The following is an 11,691-nucleotide window of genomic DNA, read 5'->3' on the forward strand; positions in this document are numbered from 1 at the left end:
TATTGGTCTCAACCCACCTGGAGCAAGGAAGAATGAAGAACACCAAAGACATAAGGTAAAGATGAGCCCAAGAGACAGAAAAGGCCACATAAACCAGAGACTACATCAGCCTGAAACTGGAAGAACTAGACGGTGCCCGGCTACCACCGATGACTGCCCTGACAGGGAACACAACAGAGAATCCCTGATGGAGCAGGAGAGCAGTGGGATGCAGATCTCAAATTCCCATAAAGAGACCAGACTTAATGGTCTGACTGAGACTAGAGGGACCCTGGAGGCCATGGTCCCTGGATCCTTTGTTAGCCCAAGTCTGGAACCATTCCTGAAGCCAACTCTTCAAACAGGGATTGGACTGGACTATAGGACAGAAAGTGACACTGGGGAGGAATGATCTTCTTGGCTCAAGTAGACACATGAGATTATGTGGGCAAACACTGGAGGTGAGATGAGAAGGCAGAGGGGGACAGGAGCTGGTTGAATGGACACGGGGAATACAGGGTAGAGAGGAGGAGTGTGCTGTCTCATTAGGGGAAGAACGGTTAGGAGTACACAGCAAGGTGTGTATATAAGTTTCTGTATGAGAGACTGACTTGATTTGTAAACTTTCACTTAAAGCACAATAAAAAAAAAACCCTCTTACAGGGTTGTCGTAAGAATTAGAGATGATGTATCTTAGGGAAGCAGAAAGTCAACCAAGGGCACCACCTGTTTTGTTAATGGGAAGAGGTGTCCCAACTGACTCCTTTTCGGCAGCTGAGATGACCTGAGGACTGTTCCCTACACTCCCCTGGGAGGGCCTGGGATCACATAGTCAGCGGCCCGCATGTTGATTCCAATGCCTGGCGACCCCGTGTGTATCCGGGTAGAACTGTGCTCCGCAGGGTTTTCAAGGGCTGATTTTTCAGAAGTAGATCACCAGGTCTTTCTTCTGAGGAACCCCTGGGTGGACTTGAACCTCCGACCTTTTGGCTATCAGCTGAGTGCTTTAACCTTTTGCACCAAGTAGTGACTCCTTGGATCACATATCTTACAAAAATTCCAGAGGGCTCCAGAGAAGTTTTGTTTAAGGTATTGTCAGGAGACTTCCTTATCAGCCACAAAGCTGCTCCTTCAGGGTCTTTCCTGCTCTGAGCCTGGTATAACCTAAATCTATGGCCTGTGGTAGAGTAGCAGGGGCCCACATAGGCATGACTTTCTCGGTTGTGGGCCAAGAATAACTCTGGTGATCAAAATAGCCAAAATAGGCCTCAAAGCAACAGAATATGACTTTGCTTGTCCTGTGAGGCCTCACCAAAGTCTGGATGGAGCCCAGACTATCCTCTTGGCTTAACCATTTGCATGAGGGCGAATAGAGACCAGGGCCTCAGTGGAGGTCCTGCCATAGATACCTTCAGCTCAGTTGAGGGGAATGGAGACCCTAGTCAGAAACAAGGAAACACCGCTGGAACAAACCTATGTCTGTCAGATGGGGGTGGAGGATGAAGAGGTGGGGTCTTAGTCACGGAACAGGAGGTGGCTCTGTAAGGCAATGCCTTGTCCATGGAAACCAAGTGAAGTCCAGACCCCTGGACTTCACATCAGTGCTTTTGTGCAAACACGTCCTGGAAGCCCTATATACAGTGCAGCTGAGGCATGGCTGCCAACTGAAAAACAACACTTCCAGATCTCCCCATAAAAGGAGCCTTTACCAGTGATAGGAGCTCCTGAGAGGAGGTTCCAGTCCACCCAGAGGAGCCTTGGAAGAAAGGCCTGGAGATCTACTTCCAAAAAAAATCAGCCACTGAAAACCCTATGGAGCACAGTTCTTCTCTGACACACATGGGGTCACCATGAGTCAGAATCCACTTGAGGGTAACTGGTTTAGGAGTGATAACTCCTGTGGGTGGCTTCTGTAATAGCTTGGACTCCTCAGGCAGTTTCTCTGCCTCTTCCCCCCATTCCAGAAGACTCTTGCAATTACACTATGGTTTGGGCAACTTGGAGAGGGTAGGTCAGGAAGGGCCTTCTGAAGGCAGAACATCCAGGGGAGATGGGAACACATACAGGCTCTGCTCCAGACGTGAAGACAACCCCAAACTCTCAGAGGTGTGGCAGGCAGCCCTAACAGGGCAAGGAGAATTTTCTTAGGATGGAGTCTGTAAAGATAGGCCATCAGTGTGCATGTTCACATGGGACGGCTGGGCATCTTGACTCCCCTTTACCAGGCACAACATCTTGTTCTTTTACTTTATGAAATGCTTGAAGCATGTTGAAAAGTTTAGATGATAAACTTAATTGTGCCTACCACCTAGCTTTGTCATATATTCTTTAGTTTTTGGTTTGTAAGAATTGAAAATAAGACCAACTGAAATATCCTGTGTACCCTTTCTTACTCTCACCATCCCCCTCTCCATTTCTCCTGGATCTGCTGTTTATCCTTCCCATTCAGGTTTTAATACTTATCCTGTGTATGTATGTATCTACAAACTCTGCATAGTATTGGTATGCATGCTTCCAGACACTCACTACAGGGTATTATAGTGTATCATCTGGCAATTTTTTTGGGGGGGGGGTGTTGGTATGTTTCTGAGATTTAACCATGTTAATACATGGGTCTAATATGAGAATCAAAGTCTTTTATAAGTTTAAGAAATTTAAATTTATTTCGGTATTATAATTTTGTCTTAGTTTTAACCATCTTATTTTGTGCTTCTTAATTTCCTCATGGTTTTTCTCTTATTTCCCTTCCTTTGTTTACTACTCCTATGGAATTTACTGAGTCATTTTTTTTTTTTATTATTATTACTTTCTCTAGTTTTATTTATTTATTCATTCACTCACACATTCATTCATTTGCTTTATTGGGTTTTTAGCTCTGCGTTTTTCACATGCACATTGACTTACAAAGTCTAAAGTTAATCAGGTTTGATAAAGGGCCAAAGTCCATTAAATGGGGAAGAGACAGCCTCGTTAACAAAGGGTTCTGGCAAAGCTGGATATCTATCTATAGAAAAATGAAACAGGATCCATATCTCACGCCGTACACAAAAACCAACTGAAAGTGGATCAAGGATCTAAACATAAAACCTAAAATTATAAAGATCATGGAAATAAAAATAGGGACAATGCTAGGAGCCCTAATACATGGCATAAATAGCCTATCAAACATAATTAAAAATGCACAAACAGCAGTAGATAAATAAACCAAACCCATCCCTGTTGAGTGATTTCAACTCATAGCGACCCTATAGAACAGATTAGAACTGCCCCATTGGGTTTCCAAGAAGCAGCTGGTGGATTTGAAGTGCCAGACTTTTTGGTTAACAGCCAAATGCTTAACTGTAAACGGGACCTCCTAAAAATTAAACACCTATGCCCGACAAAAGACTTCTCCAAAAGAATAAAAAGAGAACCTACGGACTGAGAAAAAGTTTTCGGCCAAGACATATCCAACGAGGCTCTAGTCTCTAAAATTTATAGAAAACTTCAACACCTCAACAACAAAAAACTCAAACAACCCAATTAAAAAAATGGGAAAAAGATATGAATAGGCACTTCACCAAAGAAGACATTCAGGCAGCAAACAAACACATGAAAAAATGCTCAGGATCATTGGCCATCAGAGAGATGCAAATCAAAACTACAATAAGATACTGCAGTGTAATGAATTACTTAACATGGCCCTTCTAGCCCTGGTCTTTGTGACTCACACACAATGATTGAGTGGGACTATGCAAATAAGTTATATGAAACCTGTGATTGTAGGGGTTAAGTGTCAACTTGGCTAGGCCGTGATTCCCAATATTGTTTGGTTGTCCTCCATTTTACATGTTGTAGATACTGACCTCTACATATTGATGAGGCAGGAATGGTGTGGGGTGTGTCTTCAGTCACAGCCTTGCAGGAGGGCGTGACTCAAGTCCCACCCTTACTCCAGTTAAGCCCTTCCCTGAGGTGTGGCCTACATCTAAGATATATATGTGGATGGCCTGGCGGGGCCCTCTCTCTCTCTGCATCTGGATCCCACGATCATCCAGTTTGTGATCGACTGACCTCCTCCTTCTCGGGCTTGATCTAGAGGCCTGCCATCTGGTCTGCTGATTCTGGTGTTCGCTGGCTTCCACAGTCTGGTGGGCCTGCGGCCTATTATATGACCTAATTTGCCAGCTTCTGCAGCCTTGTGAGCCACCAGCCTGTGGTTCTAGCTGCCAGTTTGGATTCGTCAGCCCCTGAAGCCACGTGTGAAGCCTAGTCTGACCCAAAGATTTAGGACTTGCCAGCCTCCACAACTTCAAGAGCCATTTCCTTTACATGGTTTGTGAGTTCTGTGAGACGTTGCAGAATTAGAGAATCCGAAGACTGGAGGGAGAGTACTGAGGGGAGAAAGACTAACTGATGTTGGAGATGATGGAGTGGTACAGCAGTTTGGAAAAGTTGGACGTTTGGGACATTTGTTCTGATCCTTATAAAAGAAATTATTCATTTAGATACCATTTCACCCCAACAATAATGGCACTAATCAAAAAAACAAAACAAAAAATGCTGGCAAGGTTGTGGAGAGATTGGAACCCTTATATACTGCTGCTGGGAATGTAAAATGGTACATCCACTGTGGAAAATGGCGTGGCACTTCCTTAAAAAACTAGAAATAGAAATACCGTGTAATCCAGCAATCCCACTCCTATGTATATACCCCAGGGAAATAATAGCCATGAGACAAATAGACATGCACTCCCTTGTTCATTGCAGGATTGGTCACGATAGCAAAAGGATGGAAAAAACCTAAGTGCCCATCAACGGGTGAATGGATAAACAAACCGGTACCTACATACAGTGGAATACTATGCAAAAAAGAACAAGAATGAATCCATGAAACATGTTACAACATGGATGAACTTGGAGGGCATTATGCTGAGTGAAATAAATCAATCACAAAAAGACAAATACTGTATGAGACTACTTCTATAAAAAATCAAGAAAAGGGTTGCACACACACACACACACACACACACACAAATTTTTTTTTGATGGTTAACAGGGATGGAAGGTGGAGGGATGGAAAATCACCAACTAGAAAGAAGACATGTGTTAATATTGGTGAAGGGAAAGACATTATACAATAGGGGAGAAGTTAGCACAATAGGCTCAAGGCAAAGGAAGGCACTGAAAGGAACACAAGAATAAAGGGCAATCATGGTAATTTACATGACATAGACAACTCTCCAACAATAGTAGTGACAAATAATCTATGAATGGATATATAGGTAGAGAGGTAAGCTAAAGAGGAGTGGGAAGGTGCAAGGGAGCACGCCCACCTGCAGATATAGGTTGGGTTGTGGATATTACTACATACATATTTGTAGATGCTATATGTATATTAATATAGACAATAGAACACACAAGGAGCATAGTCATGGAAACTTCCTAGACATAACCAAACACCTTAAAGGCTCAGGACATAGACCCAGAACATCTAATTGGCATAACATAGTTCGTAAAGACAATGTTCTATATCCTACTTTATTGAGTAACATCTGGGGTTTTAAAAGCTTGTGAGCAGCCAGCTAAGATACAAGTATTGGTCTCATCCCTGCCGGAGCAAAGGAGAGTGAAGAAAACTGAAGACTAAAGGGAGCGATTAGTCTAAAGCATTAATGGACCACATGAACCACAGCCTACATGACCCTGAGACCAGAAGAACTTGATAGTGCTTGGCTACCACTACCGACCCCTCTGGCTAGGGTCATAACAGAGGGTTCCAAGCAGAGTGGGAGAAAAATGTAGAACAAAAATCAAATTCATAAAAAAAAAATCCAGACTTACTGGTCTGACAGAGCCTGGAGGAACCCCCAAGACTGTGGCCCTAAGACACCCTTCTAACATGGAACTGAAGCCATTCCCGGAGACCACCTTTCAGCCAAACAATAGACAGGCTTACAAAATAAATAATAACACCCGAGAGGAACGAGTTAATTATCTGAGACCAAAAGGGCAAAATCTGCCCAAAAGCAAAGATTGGAAGGCAGGAAGGGGTAGGAAAACCAGAGGAAATGTAATGGGGAAACCAGGACAGACATGGGGTGAGTGCTGACACATTGAGGGGAGCGTGACCAATGCCTTGGAACATTCTGTGTACAAATTGTTGAATGGAAAACTTTTTCTCTGTAAACCTTCACCTAAAGCACAATAAAATATTTTGTAATAAAGTTAGTCAGAAACTTTATTGTTCCCTGAAGATGAAAGGCCTTGGAAGCACTTTAACTCTGGTCTGACCCCTATGTTTACATATTGTCACCCAGCATTTCAGGTCCATCTTATTTTCATACCTTTAATTGGTCATCATTTCCACCTAACAATATGACATATTACTACTCCCATTTTGAGGGGGGAAATTCGAGAATACCACAACTTCTATTGCTGTGTAAGAAGTAACCGCAAACCTAATGGCATAAAACAATATCCATTTATTATCTCACAGGTTATATAGGTCAGAAGTTGGGGCACAGCTTAGCTGAATTCTCTGCTTTGGTGTCTCACCAGGCACCAATCCAAGTGTCGGCCAGTGTTCTACTGGAGAAACATTCAATTCCAAGCTTCCTTAGCTTGTTGGCAGAATCTATCTCCTTACACTGAAGTTCTCGTTTTCTTGCTGGCTGTCAGCCAGGGGCTGTTCTCAGCTCCTAGAATCCACTCATCATTCCTTGTCACATGGCCCCCTCCGTAGACCTCTCACAATGTGGAAGTTTACTTCTTCAAGGCCAGCAATGGGGATAGAGTCTCTGACCCTCAAAGAAGGCATAAACCCTCTTTAAAAGCTTACTTCCTATCTTTAGTTATCTAGTGCTGCTATAACAGGAGTATCATAAGTGGATGGCTTTAACAAAGAGAAATTTATTCTCTCACAGTCTAGGAGGCTAAAAGTCCAAATTCAGGGTGCCAGCTTCAGGGGGAACCTTCTTTCTCTGTCAGCTCTGGGGAAAGCCTCTTGCCCCCAATCTTCCCCTGGTCCAGGAGTTTCTCAGCTCAGGGACCCCAGGTTCAAAGGACATGCTACACTCCTGGCTCTTCTTTCTTGATTGTAGGAGGTCCCTCTCCTATCTACTCACTTCTCTCTTTTGTATCTCAAAAGAGATTGACTCAAGATACAACCCAATCCTGTAGATCATGTCATGCCTCATTAACATAACTGCCTCTAATTCTGCCTTATTAACATCATTAAAAAAAAAATGTTGAGTCCATTCCAACCCATAGTGACCATGTAGGACAGAGAACTGCCCCATAGGGTTTCCAAGGAATGGCTGGTGGATTCAAATTGCTAAACTTTTTGTTAGCAGCTGTATCACTTAACCACTGCTTCACCAGGCTTCCACTAACATCACAGAGGTTAGGATTTACAACACACAGGATAATTACATCCAATCACAAAATGGAGGACAACCACACAATACTGGGAATCATAGCCTAGTTGACACACATTTTTGGGGGACACAATTCAATCCATAACACTACCTGATTAATTTAGTCCCATTGGGGTACAGTGAGTTACTTAATGTGGCTCTTCTAGCCATGGTCTCTGTAACTCGCACCAAATGATTGGATGGGGCTATGCAAATGAGGTGTATGAAACCCTAATGTGGGGATTGCTCAGTTTTGTCATCTGCTAGGCTTAAAGGGAGACACTGAGAGAAAAAGAGTAAGAGCTGTAATACCGAAGACGGAGAGGGAGGGCTGCACCATTGGAGATGGCAAGACGCAGTGGAAGGGAAAGAGCAGCAGCAGAGCCAGGAGACAAGCAGGAGGTTGCATGGTGGGCTTCCCAGCCCACAGAGTGAAAAAGCTGAGCGCCTTCAGCCAGGACGCTTGCTGGTGGAGCAGGGTGTCTCTGGGCACTTATTGGCAGAGCTAAAAGATCTTTGTAACACTTACTGGAGCAGGGCCAAGGGCCAAGGAGAGATCTGCCTTCAAGCACAACTGAGAAGAGGCTGTCCCGATTGAAGAACTCTATCCTGAGTGTTCCTGAACATGAATTGTAACCTGTTATTCCCTAATAAATCTCATAATTTTGAGTATTGTCGATGAGTTGTGTGGCCATTGGAACGAACTATTGGACTCAGCAGAGAAGTATAGTGCACCATGAGGGGGACGAAATTGGTAAAAAGTGCTGGCAAAAGGAGGTGTGTTTGACCTCTACCTCACAGGGATCAGCTTTGGGCTATTGATTTTGATTCTCCTTCCCCTTGTGAAGTTAGAGGAGGCCAGATCCCTCTACTGTGCCATTTTTATACCCACTCAGGATAATCTTCCTCTTGCAGAACTCAAAATCAACTGATTTGGGAACTTAATTATATTTGCAAAATCTCTGTCATATTCCACTAGCTAGAAGCCACAGGTCCTGCTCACGCTACCACAATATATTTATCTTTCCATGTTAGTGGGACATTAGTGGGGGACCTTATGCCACCCAGAGAGAATCAATAGGAGTGGAGGGCATGTTTGGACCTGGGGCCCCTGAGCTGAGAAACTCCTAGGCCAGGGAAGGATGGATGACAGTGACGTTCCTCCAGAACCAACAGAGAGAAAAAACATTCCCTGGGAGCTGGTGCCCTGAATCTGGACTGCTAGCCATCTGACTTGTCTGTCAGTTTGGCATACTGTGGTGGGTTGTGTGTTGCTGTGATGCTATGCTACCAGTCTTTCAAATATCAGCAAGGCCATCCATAGTGGACAGGTTTCTGCAGAGTTTCCAGGCTAAGACAGATTAGGAAGAAGGACCTGGTGGTCTGCTTCTGAAAAACCAGCCAGTGAAAGCCTTATGAACAGCAGTAGAAAGTTGTCTGATATAATGGCTAAAGATGAGCCCCTCAGGTTAGAAAACCAAAAAAATTCAAACTCGTTGCTGTTGAGTCTGTTTTGACTCATAGTGAGACTACAGGACAGAATAGAACTGCATCATATACTTTCCAGGGAGAGCCTGGAGAATTTGAACTGCCAACGTTTTGGTTAGCAGCTATAGTTCTTAACCACTACTCCTCCAGGGTTTCCCCTCAGGTTAGAAGGCACTCAAAAAATGATTGGGGAAGAGCTGCCTCCTCAAAATACAGTCGCCCTTAATGACATTAATGGAGTCAGACTTTTGGGACCTTCATTTGCTAATGTGGTTCAACTCAAAATGAGAAGAAACAGCTGCAAACATCTAGGAAAATTGGAAATAATCAAAAATGAAATGGAACACATAAAGATCGATATCCTAGGCATTAGTGAGCTGAAATGGACTAGTACTGGCCATTTTGAATCAGACAATCATATGGTCTACTATGCCAGGAATGACAAATTGAAGAGAAATGGCATCACATTCATCATCAAAAGAACGTTTCAAGATCTATCCTGAAGCACAACACAGTCATTAATAGGATAATATTCATACACCTACAAGAAAGACCAGTTAATATGACTATTATTCAAATTTATGCACCAAACCACTAAGGCCAAAGATGAGGATATTGAAGAACTTTACCAACTTCTGCAGTCTGAAATTGATCAAACATGCAATCAAGATGCACTGATAACTACCAGTGATTGGAATGTTGAAAGCTGGAAACGAAGAAGGGTCAGTAGTTGGAAAATACGGCCTTGATGATAGAAACGATGCCAGAGATCGCATGGTAGAATTTTGCAAGATCAATGACCTCTATGTTGCAAACACCTTTTTTCAACAATATAAACAGTGACTATACACATGGACCTTGCCAGATGGAAAACACAGGAATCAAATTGACTACATCTGTGGAAAGGGACAATGGAGAAGCTAAATGTCATCAGTCAGAACAAGGCCAGGAGCTGGCTGTAGAACAGATCATTAACTGTTTATATGCAAGTTCAAGTTGAAGCTAAAGAAAATTACAGCAAATCCACGTGAGCCAAAATATGACCTTGAGTATAAAAAACCCAAAAACCCACTGCCGTGAAGTCGATTCCAGCTCATAGTGACCCTATAGGACAGAGTAGAACTGTCCCATAGAATTTCCAAGGAGCACCTGGTGGATTTGAGCTGCCGACCTCTCGGTTAGTAGCTGTAGCACTTAACCACTATGCCACCAGGGATTCTGAACTTGAGTATATTCCACCTGAATTTAGAGAACATCTCAAGAATAGATTTGATGCATTGTACACTAATGGCTGAAGACCAGATGAATTGCAGAATGACATCAAGGACATCATACATGAAGAAAGCAAGAGGTCATTAAAAAGACAGGAAAAAAAGGACCAAAATGGATGTCAGAAGAGACTCTGAAACTTGCTCTTGAACATAGAATAGCTAAGCAAAAAGAAGAAATGATGAAGTAAAAAGGCTGAAAGGAAGATTTCAAAGGGCAATTTGAGAAGACAAAGTATTATTACAAAATATGCAAAGATCTGGAGTGAAAAAACCAAAAGGAAAGAACACACTCTACATTTTTCAAGCTGAAAGAACTGAAGAAAAATTCAAGCCTTGAGTTGCAATATTGAAGGACTCTATGGGGAAAATATTGAATGACACAGAAAGCCTCAAAAGAAGATGGAAGGACTACACAGAGTCACGGTACCAAAAAGAATTGGTTGATGTTCAACCATTTTGGGAGGTAGTGTATGATCAAGAACTGATAGTACGGAAGGAAGGAAGCCCAAGCTGCACTGAAGGCATTGGCAAAAAGCAAGGCTCCAAGAATTGACAGAATGCCAATTGAGATGTTTCAACAAACGGATTCAGCACTGGAGGTGATCACTTGCCAATGCCAAGAAATTTGGAGCACAGGTACCTCACCAACAAACTGGAAGAAATCCATATTTCTGCCCATTCCAAAGAAATGTGATCCAGCAGAACGTGGAAATTATTGAACGATATCATTAATATCACACATAAGTAAAATGTTACTGAAGATCATTCAAAAGTGGTTGCAGCAGTACATCAACAGGGGAGTGCCAGAAATTCATGGTGGATTCAGAACAGGACATGGAATAAGGGATATCATTGTTGATGTCAGGTGGATCTTAGGTGAAACAGAGAATACCAGAAAGATGTTTACTTGTGTTTTATTGACTATGCAAACACGTTAGACTGTGTGGATCATAACAAATTATGGATAACATGCAAAGAATGGGAATTCCAGAACACTTAATTGTGCTCAAAAGGAACCTCTAAATAGACTAAGAGGCAATAGTTTGAACAGAATGAGGGGATACTGTGTGGTTTCGAGTCAGGAAAAGTGTGCATCAGGGTGTATCCTTTCACCAAATATTCCATCTGTACGCAGAGCAAATAATCTGAGAAGCTGGACTATATGAAGAAAAATATGGCATCAAGATTGGAGGAAAACTCATTATCAACCTGCTATATGCAGATGACACAACCTTACTTCCTGAAAGTGAAGAGGACTTACTGATGAAGATCAAAGACCACAGCCTTCAGTATGGATTGCACCTCAAATAAAGAAAACAAAAATTCTCACAGCTGGACCAGTAAACAGCATCACGATAAATGGAGAAAAGATTGAAGTTGTCAAGGATTTCGTTTTACTTGGATCCACGATCAATGCCCATGGAAGCAGCAATCAAGAAATCAACCTACAGAAGATGGTGGAATAGTCAGATGCTTCCAGTGATCCCTCTTACAACAAAGATCCCCCCAAAACAAGTGAAGCAATTATATTTATGACAAGCTAGGAGCCCTGAACA

The sequence above is a fragment of the Elephas maximus genome, chromosome 17, assembly GCF_024166365.1.
Source record: "Elephas maximus indicus isolate mEleMax1 chromosome 17, mEleMax1 primary haplotype, whole genome shotgun sequence".
NCBI lineage: Eukaryota > Metazoa > Chordata > Mammalia > Proboscidea > Elephantidae > Elephas > Elephas maximus.